The sequence below is a fragment of the Hippoglossus hippoglossus genome, chromosome 24 (genome assembly GCF_009819705.1).
Source record: "Hippoglossus hippoglossus isolate fHipHip1 chromosome 24, fHipHip1.pri, whole genome shotgun sequence".
NCBI lineage: Eukaryota > Metazoa > Chordata > Actinopteri > Pleuronectiformes > Pleuronectidae > Hippoglossus > Hippoglossus hippoglossus.
The window spans coordinates 9057938-9073488 of record NC_047174.1 but is presented as its reverse complement, the minus strand read 5'-3'; the positions used below and the strand labels follow the sequence as shown (position 1 = coordinate 9073488).

At 41.5% G+C, this 15551-nt stretch overlaps 1 protein-coding gene across 1 annotated transcript in view; it reads right to left on the bottom strand.

Annotated features, from left to right (window-relative positions):
* Positions 1 to 9406, bottom strand: part of LOC117758265 (tyrosine-protein phosphatase non-receptor type 14-like) — a 38497-nt gene extending 29091 nt beyond the window's left edge. The window contains exon 1 of the mRNA XM_034579800.1: positions 8958 to 9406. The gene's annotated coding sequence lies outside the window, so the exon portion shown is untranslated. The remainder of the gene's footprint in view (positions 1 to 8957) is intronic.
* Between the last annotated feature and the right edge of the window lie 6145 nt (positions 9407 to 15551).

Genomic DNA, 15551 nt, shown 5'->3' with positions numbered 1-15551 from the left:
GTGTCAACGTGACAAATTTAATCAAAGGTGGCTGACTGACTATTGCCAGCATGTTGTAATTCTTGTGATGAGTAGTTTTGAATGCTAATAAGCCCCTCCCCACATTCTGAGGGGGGGTGCACAGTTTTATAATAAGACCAGATAAGGACTCAAAAGATATTATCAGACATGCACCGGAGTCCAGACATTTTCCTGAAGTTTTCCAGAGCGGCTGTAAATGAGAACGCAAATTTTAGTTGCTGCGGACATTTTGCTGAACTTTTTTCCTGCCAGCCCTCGAGTAAAATGTAGGGAAAATGTCCGAGTGAGTCCATGTGAGAAAACATGTGGTTGTGTTGATGACTTTTCTAACATGAGATAGATGCAAAACTGAAAAAAAACAAAGAATATAAATATCCCTGGATGAAAAAGAGGAGCCGTACACGTAGAAGACGGCAACAAATATGTCAATCTGACCCGAGCAAACCCGAGAATGCCTTTATCATATGTGAGAGGTTATGTGAAATGCCTGAAAATGGCTCAATGTCTTCTACTGTCTTTCAGCATTATGTCGTAATCTAGTGAATATGAAGAGAAACTTTTTCGGGATTCAAGTCAACAACATTTTAACCAACTCGTGGAGCAAATAGCATTAGTTTAATTAGCTAGTTAGCCCAGTTGACAGCATCCACCGTTTTCACTTCAGAGAAATAAACAACAGTTGCTGGTCTGAAATGAGAAGCCTGCTTTTGCTTATTTCAGTCTGAATTTAAACATCAACAGTTTCAAGTGGTATTTCCAAGCAACTTTTTGGGAAAAGTCAATGTTATGCGGATGTTATGCGTTAACATCTGGCAGAAGATGGACATAATATCAGTTAAAAACACGGCTGACAGACAGATCTCCAGCCTCAGGGTGCTGGATGTTTTTAATGCAGTGACATCTGTATTTGCTCAGGTGTGTATTCAGGTCACAGGGATCACAAAATAAAATAATAACAGCCAAACCAAACACCACAGCTGTGACACACACCACAACCTGTCAAATAAACACAACCAGACTGTTGCATTTAAATGCTCGTCCGCAGACAGAACCCCAAAGAAAGAAACACCTTAAATATTTCATTATGATTGAATCAAAACACTTTTACACAACTGCTAAAAAGACAAGTTGTACAACTACTCTCGTGTGTCTGCTCCGGGGCACGGTAGCTGATCTGGGCTCTGCTGTGTGTGCGCTCCGTCTCGGGGCGGCCCGTCTGCCGCCTCGCTCCATTCACTGCCACACAATGGTGGGAACAAAACAGCACTTTGTCGCCTACTGCTAAGACCATTAGGCCACTGAGGGCCAGGGACGCAAGTGTAGCGTGTGTAACTCAATCAATCTAATCTCTGTTGCTCGTCTGTCTGAAACCCCCCCCCACCCCTCATGTTACACACGAACGCTAGAGCAAAACAAACGGGGTTAAGTGCTTCGGCACTTAAGTCCTCTTCCTCCATCGTACTGTTTTTACAATCTACTCTACGAAACTAAACCAGGCCTGGATCTAATACTATGAGTGCACATTGAGTTTTATTGTACAGGGAAACGAACTAATGAGTGTCTCTATTCATCGAATGGTCTGCAGATTCTCAGAAAATATGTGCATCGTAATTTCCCAGAGCCCAATGTGATTTTCCTGAAAGGTTTCATTTTCTCCGACCAATAGCAAAGAACTCTCAAATATTCATTTAATTATCATATGAGGCAAATAACCAGATGTTCACATTTCAAGTTCACATGTGAGGCCCAAAACACAATTTCAGTTCAGCTCGAATGGAACTCAGTAGAGCACATAACTCCACCGCAATCAAACAGTCCACTTAAATTACAAACAGTCATAAATTAGTTCGATTTTTTCCTCAGGATCCATTAATGACTTTTTAAGAAATTCACAAAAAGTGTCAGAAAAACACCCTTTTCCTGGATCTGCTGTTTGATCCAAATTTGCACATAAATTGACCAGGTTCTTTCCTGACCCATACCACATCTTTCCACCAAGTTTCATGCCAATACGTTCAGTAACTTTGGCGTAATCCTGCTAAATAACTAACAAATGCATCAGAAAAACAGCTAATCATCATGTTTAAGAACCAGAACATGTTTGGAATTTGGCTTGAAAAGTGACTTAAAAGTAAATCCAGCATTGACTTATGGTGTCAACACAAAAGAGGGAGCAGTCACACCGACAACAGCAAATTCATACTTTTTAATATACGTGTCTAAGAGCTTTGCCTCTTCCTGTGTCTGGTCATTAAGACTCAAGACTCTGAACATACTATTACACCAGTGTCTGCACCAAAACAGCCAGATCTGGTCTCATATTTCCAAAATCTTCTTAGGACTTTGATCCCCTTGTGCCCCGCTGGCTTAGCATGGAGCTCAGTAGTGAGATGTTTTGGGGAAACACGGCTCTGAAGTACACACACACACACACACACACACACACACACACACACACACACACACACACACACACACACACACACACACACACACACACACACACACACACACACACACACACACACACACACACACACACACACTGTGAGTAAGAGCAGACCCTGGGAGCTGTCCCTGGATTAGACTGTCCTATTGGGCAGTAAAACACACATTTAGTGTTTGATATTTGAAAAAAGACACACATGGACACACACTTTACATGCACAGTAGAAATAGTTCTCCCGGCGTGCCTCAGGGACAGCAGGACACACCACCAGGGCCCTCTTTGTTATCTGACACTGGCCCATGTGTGTTTCTGTCTGAACCAGAGGAGTGTGTGTGTGTGTGTGTGTGTGTGTGTGTGTGTGTGTGTGTGTGTGTGTGTGTGTGTGTGTGTGTAATTTCATGCATAAAAAGCCTTGATATTTCCTCAGTATTCACCATACTTTTCATTTTCGTGCACACATCTTCTAATATGCGCGCACACACACACACACACACACACACACACACACACACACACACACACACACACACACACACACACACACACACACACACACACACACACACACACACACACACACACACACACACACACACACACACACACACACACACACACACACAAGCAGCTGCAACAGATGGTGGAGCCAGGCGGCCAGACAGTGTGTTTCTAACAAGCGCATCTGCTTTTTCACTTTTCAGCTCCCTCTGTTTTTTGTCTCCAGCTCCATCTAAGACACAAAGATGCACACACACACACACAGACACGCAGACACACACACTCACTGCACGTGCACACACACCCATGCGTGCACACATTTTCTCTATTATATGAGAACACAGTGATGGTGACAGACACGGTGTTCACACAGAGGTGACATCCAGACAGCGAAGGAGCCTTGTCTGTAACTTGACACAATCACACACACACACACACACACACACACACACACACACACACACACACACACACACACACACACACACACACACACACACACACACACACACACACACACACACACACACACACACACACACACACACACACACACACACACACACAAATACACACAGTTGAAAGAATCCAGGATCATGCAAACGCTAAAATATATTCAGAATTAGAAAAATGAGGAGGCTCCTGCATCATTTATTCATAGTAGCTAAGTTTAACATGAGGATTTTATACTTCTGTGATACCTGCTGTTATCTACAAATATAACATCCGGACCTGTTCAAATATTGCATTTATTACCTCCACCAAGGTGATTGTGTTTTCATCTGCATATGTTAATTAGCAGGTTTATGCAGAAACTACAAGACGTATTACCACAAAACTTGGAAGGAAGCAGAATGGGTCATAGAAGAACCCATTAAATGTTGGTGCTGATCCCAATAATGTTAGGAATGTGTCTGACCTCAATACATGTACTTGCATTATGGTGACAAAGAGGTCAAACAGCCTTGGTGGACATATGCACTCTCCTATGTGCCCTTCCAGTTTAGGATTAATTACAAAAGAACCACTTTCACTATATATTACTGGTAGATGATAATTTTACCCAAAATTCTTGATGCCCAGATGATTCATGTGTTACAAATTCCTTGCACCATCCAATGCAAACAGAGTCATCTGCCCATATTTGACTGAGTGCTGAGCTCAATGGAGTTAAACAGTTTTTGCAGCAGGCAAAAGTACTCACAAAAGAATAAATCCACTTGCTCTGTATAAAAAGCTGCAAACCTAATATTGGAAAACCACATTGTTCACAGTGGAGGTCTTACTGCACAGGTTTGGACCAGAAACATCATAAAACCAAAGAAACTACAGAAGAACTATAGAATAATATGTGGCTCACAGGCTGCAGTGCTGTACCTACTTTGACAACAATAGATAAATGGTGAATACCCTGTGTTTCAGGCTGGTGCATCCATCTGAATTGTATCACTACAACAAGAGAAGTAGGAGGATGAAAGAGCGATACAGCTTAACACTGACCAGAGACTAGTTTCCCCAAACCAACAATGACGCAGCGCTGCCGACTCATCCCGCGGCTCTGAGATCTGCCGATTGATGTTCTGGAGGCTCGGAGAGTTGTAGATATGATTGAGAGGAACAGTGGGAGGAGGTGCAGGGTCGCGTCTCTTCTAAATGCAGAACAAAGCGTGGGTGATTCCCAGCATCTGAATGAGAAAATAAAAGCTTTGGATAGATAAGCGAGGATATGGAAGGGCCGAGGGGGGCAGGGGGGGCCGTTATCATGTTGGTACAGTTGGTCGGGAGAAAGGGGAGGAGGTGGGGGTGAGGGCAGGAGGGAGGGAGGGAGGGAGTGAGTAAACATACGACACTGAGACTGATAGTGGCAGCTCTCCACCTCAACAACACAAAACATGGTGGGACCATCAGCCCGTCGGCCACTGCGGCTTTTCCAGCCTCAACCGTGGTGCTGTTCATTTTTTCCATCCCACCCCCCCAACCCCACCTCCTTCATCTCCTGGGAACTACGCTCGCATAAACCATGGTCACAAATACAACTACACACACACACACACACACACACACACACACACACACACACACACACACACACACACACACACACACACACACACACACACACACACACACACACACACACACACACACACACACACACACACACACACACACCAAAAAAAGCCAAAAGCCACGGAGTGTTCTCTCACAGCCGAACCCTCGGGCACAAACATTAACAGGGACTTCAATGGCAGCGGGTTTACAGGCCAATGAAAGCAGCAACACTTTGGGTTTTAGCTACTGTTTACATCCGGCTGCATCCAAACACACATAATGGCCGTGAGGAAGGGAAAATTCACACATTCTGAACCTGACATCAAATGGAAAAAATCTCTCTGCTTGATCTCACACACACAGACACACACACAAACCACAGTATGTACATTTAGACCCATAGGTCGACCACATCATGGAAAAAGTCCCATGCTCCTTCAGTTGTGAGCTGATGAGAAGGGAAGAGGGGGGTGTGTCTCTCCAGGGTGGAGGGGGCGGGGGCTGAAGGTGGCTGACAACTCCTCCGGAGCACCTGGAAGGAGCCTAAGGTGGAGTGTGGGAGAGTTGGGGCAGGTCGCGACACGTTCTCGGCTCTGTTGTTGTCTGCCGCGGCTGCCAGAGAGCGCGGCACTTACACAACTCTGAGATCCTCTAACAAAAGCATCTCTGCAGGTCTGAATACACTCGCCACACACACACACACAAAATACTGCTCAAATTCCCAGGAGTCACCACTGACTGTGATCATTTTGTTGTTGATTGACTTTCTGTTGAATAAGCACTGAAACGAATCTCCTAAGATCAGATCTCCAGAAATCACTTCTTCTTTCGCACTTCAAAACAGCAGTTGCGCTGTACTGCCATGGGCAAGTCCTGTTTTAAAAAAGGCGAAGAATCAGCGTTTTCCAGTAGTGTAGCGTTAGCCTGCGCTAGCTAGAAAGTCAGCAATGTGGTCATATTTCACAGCTTAAAGTGTAACTTAACAGCTATGTGAAGGAAGTAATTGTTGTGTATCCCTATAGTTATTTATTTGTTGGTTTCTTTCAGGTGTGACTGTCAAACTAGATAAAAAAGAAGTTCTATGTCATTTATTCTCTGTGTATATTTGAATTTCAAAGAGTTTAACCCTGAGCCAGACCACACAACAATGATAGCTATCACCATTTCCATACAGGGTTAGTAGCATACAGCTGTTAGAATACATGATATGAGTAGTTTTTTTTTTTTCAAAAGGCACTGGTATCAGGTCGGTGCTCTGCATCGGCCGATTTGCAACGGTATCGGTATTGGGAAGGGGAAAATGGTATCAGAACGAGGGACCAAATATAGGACATTATAAAGTATGGTTGTATAATTACTCATGCTTGTAGGGAGCTTTCACTCCGACCTTCTTTGGTCTGGACATTCAGACTTTTCAGTTTAGTCCGAAACAAAATAAAAATGGTGTGAATGGCACCTCTGACCACGATCCAGACAAACGGACCAAGATTTTGTCCAACCATAACAAGGTGGTCTCGGTCGGGATCAAATGAAAAATGGTTCAGTTTGTTTCCCGCGTGAAAACATTCTTTTGGATAGTTCGTAATGTCAGAGCAATTGCAAGAAGTTGAGACAGCATTAAACAGAGGAAGAAGTGGAAATAGCTCGCAGGATTTGCTTGTATGATAATGAGGACGTTGATCCCCAATGTTACTACAGAGGTAACGAAATTAACGAATGGTTCACGCCCATCTATAATCCAATCGATGTCAACAAAGGTAAGCGCAGCAGGCCTAGGTGATGACAACAGGACGTACGCATGTCAAACAAGAGCTCACTAAATTGCAATGTGGAACCAAAACTAACCAGATCAAATGTAAACAAAGCTACAAAAGACCCCTTGGTTCGGACCCTGGTCTGAACTTCCGGTGTGAAAATGCCTTCTGGTTTTTGGAAAGAGAAAGAGGTCACAGCCTTACACTTCTTCCAATTAGCAGAATATAACAAGTAAGAGTTAGCACATTTCTACAACAATAACCCCCCCCCCCCCCCATTTATTTCTCTCTCTCTCTCTCTCTCTTCCTGCACTACAGCATGAACACTTGGCCAAAATTACAGGTACGTTCTCCCGACATAGCAATCAAATGGCCTTTAAGACGCAAATGACCAGAGCCTACACCAACAATAGCCACTTTTCCTTTTTACATGCAGCCTCCCATCACGCAGTAAACACCTATTATATTCTTAACGTGCTGACCTCCAACAAAACAAGCCCGTGGGACCTTACGTTTGCGTTTCAGCGACTTTCCTCCATTGTTTTGGAATGCGACGACAGAGTGTGTGTGTTTGTGTGTGTGTGTCTGCTCTGAGACATGTCTGACCATGAGGGGATGAGGAGCAAGGATGAAGGATACAGCTCTGACTTTTCTTTAAATTCTCCAGCAGTGTTTTATAACTGCAGTGTCCTCCCGAGCCACTTGCTCCGGCACCATATAATTTACACAACATGCCTTTGAGCTTATAAAGACAGCCAGATGTGTGTGTGTGTGTGTGTGTGTGTGTGTGTGTGTGTGTGTGTGTGTGTGTGTGTGTGTGTGTGTGTGTGTGTGTGTGTGTGTGTGGCCTACGCCTCCTGCAGCTATGCTATATTTGCTCTCCCCACTTTTTTCTTTTACTGTAGCCCTGGTAGTCAAAGGTGCATGTCCAAACACATCTTGCACATACTCTCACACAAACATGTATGCACAGTGTGCACGCAGGGTGTGAGGAGGACAAACAGCTCCATAGCAAAGCCATCATGTCATCACCGCCAGGTCCAAGAGGAGGGACGCTCATCCACAAACATGCCGAGTCATCCAAGTGTGTAAAAAAAAACCCATCCTGTAGAACTGTAATCACTGTGAGGGTGAATGCACGTGCAGGGCTGATCCCAGACGTCTTCTTCTTCTTCTGACCTGGATGACGTGAAGTGTTTTTCACTGAAGTCAGTGCAACAACGACCATAACAAGCCGTTTCCCTGTGTAAAAAATGTCAGGTCTAGATGTGATAAGAGAGTAGCATCTCAGCTAGGGACGGGCGATACGGCCAAAAATCAGATCAGACGATATCGATAGTTATCACGGTGAATATCACATTATCCTATGATATGATAAATGTCATATTATCCAATGATATCACGATAAATGTCACATCATCACAATATCGCGATACATTTCACATAATAATTTCTTTTAAGTATAAAGACTGATTCTGCTCCTGATTGACGGTTGTACTTTCTGCACTTTACAAATCTGAGGTAGATTAATTATGTGTTATGCTTCCTCACTCTGCTGACACAATGCACTAGCATACTGATACATACCGAACCGTAATATTATTGACATCGTGTTATCGCCCAGCTCTAATCTCGATAGTCCAGGTGTTGCAGACTATAACCTGGCATCTGCCCAAAAGTGCCTCTTTAAGGGGCCCTACATAGGGTTCCATTAGGGCCCTCAACCTAGTGAATACATTGTATTATATCGTATAACAATGTATTGTATCGTGATACGTATCATATATTAATATTCCCCCTATGAACTCTGGAGATGTCACTTGCTCTGATTAGACGTGTGACAGGATCAAATCAACAGTGTTGTTAGTATATAGCCCTCATCTGATGTGTTTTTATTCATGTTCAAATGCTGGATGAAGAGCAGGAGGATGAAGAGGAGGAGGAGAAGACGGAGGGGGGGGGGGAAATGAAAGTATTTGGGATCCCTTGCCTCCCATACGTGGCCACAGCCATTTGGCCTACATTTAAAACCCAGCTCATTCACACCGTTAAAAGTTGTTGTCTTCCACCACAGGTATGTGCGTGTGTCTGTGTGTGTGTGCGTGCGTGTGTGAAACATTCAGGAGCAGAGGGAAACTCTCGACTCTCCTGCTGAACTTTTCTTCTCCAGGCAGACAACTCACCCTACATGTCGTCCGCTGCTCTCCGCTGGAGGAGGAACTTCTTTTTCACTCGACGCTGCTGGAAATCACAGCTTCATGGAGATATTCCTCATCCGCTCCGTGGGAATAACGTGAAAAGTCCCGAAACCCGGAGAATCTCCTGAATCATAAGCGCAAAAACTCTCCGGAGCAAAAAGAGGAAGAAGTCGCAGAAGCGGGTTCAAAGTCACTCCTGAGGTTTTTGGGGTTTTTTTTCTGGTCGAGAAGCTGCTTCAGTAAAAAAATAAAGAAAAAAGTTTCTGTCTTGTTTTCCAGCCGCAGAGCAAATAGAAAATAAAAGAGTGGAAGTGAAGCTGTGCCCGTTGACCGTGAATAAGAAGCACAGTGTTCTCTGCCGGGCTCGAACTCTCGGTGTGTTTATAGTAGTGGTCCCTCCGCTCCAATGGAGGCGTTCAGGGCCAGGGGGGGAGAGAGAGGAGCTCACGATGCGTTCACTGTCTGCGGAAAAATAAGGGAAACGCGAGGCTCACGTTCACTGGGTTGTGGTACGAGTTGTAAATCTCGCCTCCTCTGTGTTAATGGATGAGAAATTGACCAGACTAAAACGTTTAAATAGGGCTGCACTTTAAATAGATTTTTCCCATAGATAGTTTCTGTTATTGTAGGCTGTTCTTATCACACACATGTTTTGCTGTTATTTCCAGTCAGTTTGGTTTTAATTAGTTATTTGATTGAGACTCTCAATTGGTCGAGTGTGTATGTGTGTTTTGGCTTCACTTTTGGGCATCTTTACGTAAAGTCACGTATAAAACAAATGACCAATGACGTAAAACATGTTGTGAATTTACTTAGTTTGAATTTAAGCCTCATCTAAATACAATGCTGTGTACACATTACTAGTAATGATACTAGTCCATTGATATGAATGAGTATGTTCTAAAATCAGCCACTCTGTAGATGATAATAATCACCTACTTTAGATTTAATAAATGTTTTGAATGCAGGACTTTCACTTGTACATGAGGATCATAACATTGTGGGTTTACCTTATAAGAATAAGTTATGGATCTTTCACCACTGCAGCTGCAGAACATACACAACCAGTGGTTTGTTGGTATTTAGTGAGCAGACGTCACAAACATAAAAGTTGGCAATCAGGGATTCACACTACGGCTATAGGACAAATGGGGGATATGTTGTACAACTTCAGGGTGAATTCCAGAACGGATGAAGGTGGAATTTCTAAAACCAAGTCCAATTGCCCTTGATTGAACTTTTATTTGATAAGAATGAGTGGAAATCTTTATAAGCTTTTTGGAGGAATGGTTTTGACTTTTAAATCAAATTGACATTTTTCATTTCTTCTTGAGGGTAAAAAGTATGGGAGCCTATTGCTGCCACACTAAGTAAAACTTATCAAGTTAACACATGATCATTTTAAAAATAACTAACTTGTTAAAATAGAAAACTTCTCACGTTATAATGTAAAACATATCATCTTATATAAATAATTTTGTTAAAACACAACACTAACAACGTGAGTTATCACGTTGTAATGTGAAAAGTTGAAAAGTTTTCCACGTGGCAACAACATGCTATCGCACAGAAGAAAGCAAGTAAAACTAAACTCATAAAACATATACACATTTACTATATATAGTACATTTCACTTTCCATTGTCCTGTTGACCCTGTGTTAACTACATATGACAAATACAACTTGAATCACTCAAATATGTGAGAAGTTCTCCACAGGCCAGCAGAGCTCAGGGGTCCCAGCCTCTGCGGGGGCCCTGAAGGCAGCAGCGGCTCCAGATGCCGTCCCCTCTGACATCAGACCGGAGGAATGTGAGGAATGTGGGCTCCTGGGAGAAGTCCTCCTCGTTTAATGGTTTTCCAGGGGCCACAGAGGTGACTGGGCGTCCAACAAAGAAGGTCCCCTCACCTCTCATGTCCCCTCTCTTTGCCTTTTGGGCCCTGGATGAGTCACAGCATCCAGGGGGCCACTCTATTTACACAACCTACACATTTACAACATGGAGGCTGATTAAAAGAAAAATGTTTCACAAAATATACACTTTGCTATTTTAATTTAAGAGGCTGTCACTGGATATTTATTGTATTAATCAATGCAATTATTATATTGAAAATGTTTAGTTTCATATTAACCTTCAGTATTTTATGAAATATACAACAATAGTATTTGATAGTATATTTGATTAAGAGAAGTTATTTTAATATACATTATTATTATTATTTTTATTAGAATTATTTCTATTGAAACAGTAGAAGTGGGTTATACCAAATTTTTTTTCCAACAAAAGTATATATTCTCCTACTTCTACCACAAGAACCACCAAATAACGACATTTGTAGATTTTAGAATTTTGATTTTATTTATTTAGTTAATTAATGGTTCAGTTATTGCTCATGTCATTTTTATCTCTGTGCATAGGGATTTTTTCAAACCTCAATCCATACTCAGGGGAAAGTAACTCTGGTGGTGAAATAGTAAAATCCCTTTTTAAAAATTGAAATATTGTCATGTTCATTGCCAGCAACATTGAAATTTAAATATGTGGTGTACAACGTGTAATTTGCATCTGAGAATGTCAGTTTCTTTTCACTTTTGTTTTAAAATCCAGAGAAGTTCAACAGAGAAAATATTAAAGACGTGACCTCTGTGTCCTCAATTGTGGTTTTGTCCATGCTGTATAAAATTATTATTTATCCATATCTATGCTTAGGATAGTTTCCCCTTATATTTCTTATTCATTTATGTTCATTCAACCACATTAAACCATATATTGCATTGGCTGACACACACTTGCTTTCATGCTGTTCAGTGTCTTTGTGAATAAGGTCCATAATGATCTCATTAAAGGATTTTAAATATCACAGAAAGTTATTAGTCACGAAATCCTATGAGGATATAATAAAGAATACATTTTATAGGTACCACAGGAGAGTTTACGTTTTTTTTTAAAGCACAATGACTGTATCTCAAGAGACCGTAGAGGTTCATTCAATCCTGTAGTTATGTCACAGTGAACTCCTGTCCGAGGGGATATAAGAGTAACAGTAAAGGCCTGGATAAATGCAGTAGATTATTTGGTTCTGTTTAAGTTTAGCTCTAATTCACAGATTGTACATTTTACACATACTGAAAATTATACACACTTAACACCAAACCTTTATTCTGCTGTAAATATTTTATTATTGATTTATTATTGATTTACATTATAACTCGGATCAGAAAGAATAATAACAATTTCAGCAGAATAAAACTGAGGTTTATTGGATTCAAGGATTATTTGTGACTAAATATCACCCTCTTGTGGCGAACATGAAACTCACAACAGCAGCACGATCATTATTATTATGAAGTATTACTTGAAGCTAAATCATGTTGGCAGTAATTACAGGGTTTAAACACAGAATGTACACGGTCTTAATGTTACCTGCTGCAATCTGTCCGCCCATAAACTCAAGTCTGAAAGCTTTAAATGTCAGAAACAGAAAGTAGGTTGATGGTTGAAATGGATTCTGGGAATTTACTAAATGAGGGTGAATAGGGTCAGCCAAGTTAAAGTAAAGGGAACAAAACAAAAATGGAATTTACAACACACTCAAACCCTAAATAACCCCTATGGGATTTATTTGAAATGACAGAGAGCATATATACACATACAAGTGTATATACATATAATATAAGTGCATATAATATAAAACTGTACATAATAAGACAGTCCAAGTGTTTTTAGTATGTATTTAATAAGTACACTGCTTCATTTTTCTCAAACATCAGCGAATGAGTCAGATCCAATGAGAACAATGTCTTTTATTTTCTCTTTCAGGATTTTGGATGAAAGCCCTGGACTGTGCTTCCTGCGGCTTCCTGTGGGAGATGCTGTGGGAGACTCGTTCGCTTTCTGTAGCTCCAGTATCATAGGACCACGTTTTGGATTTCCTGATGTTTTGGATTCCCTGAAAGTGGTTTCCTGTCCACAATCTGAGGCCATGGCCCCAGTGAATGAACACAAATCTGTTTCTCTTTGTGTCGTCAGTGTTTCCTCACTGAGCCGGTGTTTCCTCACCTTTTCGAAGGCGGCCGTCGCTTTGTGTGACAGATTCACTGGAGAAAATGGAGCTTTTCAAACAAATCTGACACGGATCAACCTTCAGCAGCACACACAGGCCTCCTTACTCCCTTTAAGTGAATTTATTCTCTCCGACTCCTACGGCACAGGGAATCAGATAAAAAATAAAGTCAGCCTGTTCATGAGGCACAGTTGCACAACCTGACACTGAGCTTGTAATGAAATAAATCATAATGGACGATGAGGAAAGTTTCAAATGCAGCACATAAATTTATATAAGTTTATTGGTTTGTTGCAGGAACAGTATGTCCAGTCTCCTCCAGGTTTATAGGGGAGAGGGGGCCTCTCACAGGACTGACAGCTTGGACAGAATAATAATGTAATACGGGGAACTCTGAGTGGAAAGTCCTCTCCCTCTCACTGTGACTGAGATACGCTGCACTTGGAAAAGAACAGAGGACGTGACAGATTGAGGATTTTCCTGCTGACTGCTGACTAAACACTGAAAAATGTTTATGACTCTGCAACGGAAAACAAAATGAGAAAAAAGGGCCATCATCTGACGAGTAAATGGGATTTTTACACATTAGGGTAGATATGAATTATGTTTCCATCCCTGTCCAGTTGTTGGTTTGTTTCCTACCTGCTTGTTTGGTCTCATCTGCATTGATCTGCTTGTTAGCAGGACGAAAGTCTTCGTACTCACAAAAGCTCCAGTTTAAGTCGAGTTTACCTTGTTGAGTCGAATTACAGAGGGAGAGACAGAGGGAGGGGGGTGCACACAGTTTGTCTCTTCTTCAAGTTGAAGTCGTCTCACGGCTTGTTACATCGTCTGATGATGGATCTGTTGGTCTTTTGGTTTTGTTGTGTGTATGAAACAGCCTCCACCTTGAAACCTAACATCCTGAATCTTGATAAAAAAGAGCACACACACACACACACACGCACACACGCGCACACACGCACACACACACACACACACACACACACACACACACACACACACACACACACACACACACACAAATGTGGAGAGCACCTCAGTAACCTTCCTGATGACTGAATAGGAACTTGAGAATGGGACAAACACAACATTCATGAAAGGGTCCAATCGTCAATAGTTGATTTGAGTTACGTTGTTTTAGTCCTGAAAATAAAAGCCCCTGTACTGTATAGGACGCCTGCAGCTTCATTTTTACTCTTATACCATCACTGTTGTTGATGCTGTATAGTTTGGTTTGAATGGTTTTGAGCTACTTGTACTTTACTGGAATGTTTCTCCACCACCCTCACAAGGAAATGACTGTGCATTTTTCAATTCACGGGGGTTCTCCTGAGAGCTCTATGGCATGTTTCACATCTGGAAATAAGAACAAAGGTCTTTGTTTACATACGTTGGTGTCACATTGCAATCGAGGGAGCTCACTAAAGACTTATGTTCGACGTACGTATGTCCTGTCGCCATCACCTACATGGGCTGCGTCTATACCTTATTGACATCGATTGATCTGGTGCTGAATGGAGTCATCTCAGACATCTGCTGTCTCTAAGGGAGTAGGGAGGGGTACAGGTCAGAGGTCACATGTTATCTTCTCTCATGAGGCTTTGAAAGGTCTTTGACCCAAAGCACCGGTCATATGATCCTCCGTCAAACCATATGAAGAGGAGCTAAATCCCCATAAAGTATATGAGGAATTTGACGCCTGAGGTGCTGCAGGACATTCACATGTGTAAATAGTGTGAGGAAATGTATCATCATAAGTGGATTCAATCTTTTAAATGCTCAGTTTAGCCTTTGTGTTTAATTGACTTTGCTTCATCGCAGACTTCAAGGCTGTGTAAATAGAAATACTAAAAACAAATGTAAAGTCTATCCCAATGAAAAAAATACAAAAATAAACGCGAAGCTTCGTAACGCTGCATTTTAGGCGATTTCTCAGGTTCTCCTGCATCAACTTAATCCTGTTTAATCTGAAAAGTGTTAAAGGAATAATATATTCTCAAATTAAAGTTATAACATTTTCTAACTTTTCAACTATTGTTTGCTATTATGACATGATTAAATGTTTCTTATATTTGAACATATCTAATTGATCTCTTTTGCTGAGCACAGACATGATTCTGCACATCATTTACAATACTACATATTTTTAAGATAAATTGTCTTTATTCGGCAACTTTCCGAATCAAAACGTGGTCTAATATGTATCTATATCTTAGTGCCTTTACATATATTTCCACGGATACATATACATGTGCACACATTTATAGTGTGAAGCTGAGACAGAGGCAGCAAACTGAAAATAATCACAGCATGAATCGTTGTTTTCACCCCAGTTTGTCAGTATGTTGGTTTTCTGTTCAGACTTCCATGAAACCTGGTGGAAGTATTTTTTTTTTAAATTATGATTTACAGTTTGTATTATTTGTTAAACAGGAAAACAGGTAGGACACATCACAGAATATACAAAACAAACCCTCCTTGAACCCCTGAACTTGTCATCAGCACGTTCAGA